Genomic DNA, 5,842 nt, shown 5'->3' with positions numbered 1-5,842 from the left:
AGATGACCGTAGTTTGACAGATGTACGACCATGACTGGTGGCAATGAAAAGAGCTATAAATTGTACGTTTTGAATTTAACCGGGACAAATTTGATGTATTAAAACAGAAAAAAGGATTTAATTGATACACATGTTTAAAATAATGGGAATTTGCCAGATTAAAACAACAATGTCTTCTGTTTACACAGGCTACAACTGTCAGACGAAACATTCAATATGGCGGACTTGTGAGCGGAACATAGAATTTACGCTAATGCCGCTGACGTTTCGGTGTCACGCGCTGGATGTCAGCTTTCGTGCAGGTTGGAATTTGAACCGAGTGTTTGGTGCTGGACGTAAACAATAGATGTTGTGGCTCTTCAGGAAAATAAGGTTTTTGCGATTAATACAGTGATTTTGGAAGATTGAAACGATAATTTAGGCGGTAAGTCATACGATTTGATAAATTCGAGTGTAATTTAACGAAAAAAAGGAAATTTCAAGCGTTAGCAGCATGGGAATGTTTTGGCGCAATGTAAACAAGAACAAACTCGATCAAGGTTGTAGACTTTTGTAGGATTACAGCTAGTTCATTATTCTCGTATTTACGTGGCCCTCGATTAAGCTACTGTATCCACTGTTATATATGCTGGAATTACCATCAACGAGGCCTCCCGCGGCCTCTCAGTCCGGTTGCCGTTAAATTCGCCACTGGTTCTAACCACTGAACTCCGTCTACACTAAAACAAAATACGTTCGTCTTACTGAATACCTGCCTTTTGCATCATGCATTAGAATCTTAGAATTGCATCCTTAGGCAGCGGTAATCGCTGATGCGGGCGAGCGTGCGTTTTCTGAAAATGTATGGAATTTGACACCCGCAGCGGGTGACAGTTTGCAACCGCATGCGTCTGAATCAAACAATTTTGATTTTTCCGCACACACGCCCGCACGTCCGCAGTAGCGATTACCGCTGCCCTAGTATCGCATCCTTCCGGATCTGGTCACCATCAGGAAGTCAAAAAAAGTTTGTTTGTATTATTCTTTGCTCAAAAATGCTTGGAGCGTTAGAAATCAAGGATGCTCACAGAAGAGCAATTTATACTCTTTCCTGGAATTCTGAAATCCCATCCATGTAGACACCCAATCTCCGACAGGTCTTGATTCACCTGATACAGCATTCGTCTTCACAATCTAATTCTTGCTGCTTTGCGTTTGAGTCAGGTGTACGCCTCACACACCTTCGCTGTTGTCTTGCTCACCTCATCCGTCGATGTCATCTGCGAAGCCAAGAAATTGGTCTCTCCAATAGAGAATCGTGCCACAGATGTCGTTGTTTAGCCCCACGCCTCGAATTGTACCTTCCAGAGCGATGTTAAATACGAGTATACAGGAGAGTCCGTCACCTTACCTCTGACTCCTGTGAGAGTCAAACGATTCCGACATCAAGCTCTACACTCTCACCTAGCACTGCACCCCATTCATGGTGGCCTCTAACAGCCGGATCAACTTTCCTGAAAAGCATAAAAATTCAGCGCTGGAATATTACCTGTATATTAACAGTGGCAATAATACAGTATTAATACAAGTAGATTTGGAGTAGAATAATTAAACATCAAGCAGCAGCATGAAACAATTTGTCGCACAAACAAATCGTGCGTGAGAAAACTTAAATAAGTGAGAAAACTGCTGCACAAGAACTGCTCGAAAAATAACGGTTCGAGTACGGACCCCGAATAATCCAAACCAATGGGTTTACACGACTATTCAAATTGACGGTTAAATGGTTCAATTATTGTCACTGTAATGATTAGAATTAATTTGAATTAATTCAAATCAACCGATGAACTCAAACTGAGCACAGTCCGAAGGCAGAAGAATAAAGGCAGAAGAAATAAACCGACACAGAAGAAGACTGAAGATGTTGCCGGTACGACGATCCGTAAACGAATGACGTTTATTGTGCATTGCCGCGCGCACGATGATCATGACAGCGGTCATGATCAAGTTTGACACACGAAGCACAGTGGCCGCATCGTGGTCATATGTCTAAGATATTACAGCTCGGCTATCCTGACCTAGGATTGACCTCAATTCTATTCTAATTAAAGCAATACGATGCTGTCTAGTAATACATCATGTTATATGTTATTAGACCATTTCCTAAGTTTGTCTACCTCTAAAACTCCGTCATAAGGCATCTGCGTGATCTGAAATCCATCAACATCTCTAATTACATAACGGTCGTGGGGAAGTACTTTATGAACTATATAAGGGCCGCGGAACTTGCAGACGAGTTTCTTATTTGCATTAGTGGAATCTGTGTATTTGATAGCTACCAGATCTCCTTCAGAGAAACTAGGGGCTGGCTTGGTTCTATTGGCTACGTATTGTTCGTTTCGATATTGTGAATATTCAATGTTAGATAACGCTTCAGAACGAAGAAGGTTTAAGTCACGGTTTGTTGTAACATGCTTATCATTAAGGAATTCATGTAATTCGTCTAAGATCTGGCCTCGTTGCTCAATGCCGAAAAGAAGAATCGAAGGAAGAAAGCTTGTGGAACTATGGACAGTATTGTTGAGGGCATGTTCAGCGGATCTCAAATGCGAACTCCAATCAGAATGGTCAGAAGAATTGCATAATTTGCTTAAAATGGGGCGAAGTACACGATTAACACGTTCCACCTGCCCGTTCGCTTGAGGGGAACCGGTTGCATTAAGAACATGAGTGATATCATTAGAATCAACAAACTCTTTGAATGCGGTTGAAGTAAAGCATGTTGCACGGTCACTTATAATTCGCTTCGGTCTGCTATAATATGACATATATTGAGTGAGAGCTTCACATACTTCATTAGTATTAGTTGTAGCGGTAGCGTATAATTTTGTAAATTTGGTGAAGGCATCTATGACAACCAATATATATTTCTTGCGAGATGTAATGTTGGGTAGGGGTCCTAAATGATCAATATGCAACGTGTCGAATGGTACGGGTGTCTTTGGAATACTGTACATATTTCGGTTGTTAGTTCTTGGAGGTGCTGAATAGACGATGCATTTTAAACAATTTTTAATGAAGTTCTCAACTCTTGGTTTCATATGAGGGAACCAATAGTGTTGGCTAATGGTTTGGCAAGTTTTGCTGATGGCAAGATGACCAATCTTTTCGTGATTGTGTCGGATAATATTGTCTACCATTTCTCGTGGCACATATAATTGAAGATGATTTGTGGAAGACTGACGATATACCAAACCATCTTGGAGGATAAATCCTTGAACAGAACCAGCTTCAAGTTTTTGTCGTAGGGTATTTATTAAGGGGTCTTGGGATTGAGCAATCTGAAGTTGAAAATCAAGATCTAAGTCGCTGATTGCTCCAACGGCTTCAGTTCGGCTTAGAGCGTCTACATGAGCCATAGAAGTTCCAGATCGGTAATGAATTGTGTAATCATAGTTTTCTAAAAACAAAGACCATCTTGCTATTTTAGCCGATGCATTCCTGTTTTTTAAGGTTTCGACCAATGAATTGCAGTCAGTAAAGATTTTTAAAGGCAACCCATGTACGTATACATGGAATCTTTTAAGTGCATAGATAACGGAAAGCGTCTCTAGCTCGTAGCTATGCAACTTTGCCTCTTCTTTTGATGTTGTCTTCGAGAAATAAGCTACAGGATGAAGTTTATTATCTTCTTGTTTCTGTAATAATACAGCACCAAAGCCGAACGAGCTGGCATCGCAATGAAGCTCAGTCTCCTTTTTGGGATCAAAAATAGCAAGGATAGGGGATTGAGTAAGTTTCTCTCGCAATGTTTCAAATGCTTCACAACAGCTTGTATCAAAGTTAAATAATTCATCTTTTTGAAGTAAGTTAGTGAGTGGTTTAGCAATGCAAGAAAACGAAGGGACAAAGCGTCGAAAATAAGAGAAGAGTCCTAAACATCTTCTGAGTTGTTTAACATTAATAGGCATCGGATAATTTCTAATGGCTTGAATGTGCCGATCACTAGGTCGAATACCGAAAGCATTTGCTTTGTATCCTAGATAGTCAAGTTCTTGATGCGCAAATTTACACTTGTCAACGCGAAGCTCAAGGCCACATTGTTTGATTCTCTCTAGAACTGCCTGAAGGGTTTTTAAGTGAGACTGAAAGTCCAAGGAGGCTATTATAATGTCGTCCAAGTAGACGACCACTTTTTCATCATCGATAAATTCACGAAGAATGGAGTTAATAAATCTCTGGAACTCAGAGGGGGCATTCTTAAGACCGAAGGGCATTTTGGTGTACTCGTACTGACCATCAGGGGTGACGAAAGAAGTGTAGGGAATGGAAGATTCTTCCATCCTTATCTGGTGGAAGCCACTTTTGAGATCTAGTAAACTGAAAAACTTTTTGTTGCTAAGATGCTCTAAACATGTTTCAATCAACGGTAGTGGGTAATTATCCCTCACAGTAATTTTGTTTAACGGTCGATAGTCCACGCACATTCGAACCTCTCCATTCTTCTTTCGCACGAGTACCAGAGCCGAAGCATAAGGAGAATTGCTAGGTCTTATAACCTTTTCTTTAAGTAAGTTTGAAACGATTTCCTTCACTTGATTACGTTCCCCGTATGATAATCTCCGAGGTTTTGTGAAAATAGGAGTTTGATTAGTTAGATTAATTTTCATACAGTGATTTGATAGTTCATTATTTTTAGAAGTATTATTTATATAAGAATTTTCAAAAATAGACAAAATGGTTGAAGTCTCTTCGAGGGATAGAGAAGGGCCAGTATCAAGTTTAAATTCAGATTCAAATGTATCAATAGCACAGATTTCACTAAAGGCATTATCTAATATACCAGATTTGCTAACGTTCCTTTTTTGTTCCTCTATAGTTTTTGTAGGGATAATGCAAGTTCGTTTAAGCGGGATGTGATCTTTGAAATACATAAGATGAACATTAAGTGCTGGAAGTAGATCCTTCCCTATGATTATTGGCCATGCCATAGATGTATGTGGCAGTATAACAAACATGTGATGGAGAATCGTCTCCCTGAATTGAATTCGGCAGTGTATTTGGCCACGAGTATAAAGATGCGAATTTCCTAAACCTTTGTAGTTGGAAGGAACTGGATCAGATAGCAGGCATAAAGGTACGATCTTCTCATTAATAAAGCTTACTGGGCTACCTGTATCAAATAAGGAATATTCTTTGACTGTCATGATTATATTCCCTGACTTAAGAAAAGAAGCACTCACCTCGTGCAATTCATTTAATGGCAGTGTTTCTGCATTATCGATATCAACGCGATTGGCCGCATCCGGATAAGCAGCAGCGCTGGTTTCAGCATTCGGACAGCTTTTATAGTTGTGTCCCAGCTGGAAGCAACGGAAACAAGCTCCTGGTGGGCGGCGTTGGCGTGTACAAGCACTCTGATGATGACCAAACTGAGAGCAATTGAAACAACGGACAGTTGTTGGTGTTGTTCCCCGATTAGTTGTAACCCGTTTGCGATCACTGGGAAAGGGCGTCTCGGATGATTTAGCAACATATCGTGGTCGAATCGCCTCGAACTTGTTCAAAAGTGGCTTCAAATCCTCCACTTTTTCGACCAGAAAACGCATTCCAGCGGTGTGGGACGGACTGCCAAGCCCTTCGAAGATGATGTTAATTAATTCAGGCTCAGGAACGGATGCGCGACTGGCGATTCGCTGCATATCTAATACGTAACGCAGGGCTGTCTCATGGGGCGAGAGACGACGGTTACGCAGCTGTCGGTAGACGCCTTCGGTCGTGGGTGTCACATAAAAGTTTGCAACCAGCTCGTCTTTTAATTGTTGCAGTGTTGAAGCACGAGAGGCTTTAGCGACCATAGCAG

The sequence above is a fragment of the Anopheles gambiae genome, chromosome 3 (assembly GCF_943734735.2).
Source record: "Anopheles gambiae chromosome 3, idAnoGambNW_F1_1, whole genome shotgun sequence".
In the NCBI taxonomy this organism is placed as follows: domain Eukaryota; kingdom Metazoa; phylum Arthropoda; class Insecta; order Diptera; family Culicidae; genus Anopheles; species Anopheles gambiae.
Note: the sequence above shows the minus strand (reverse complement) of the source record.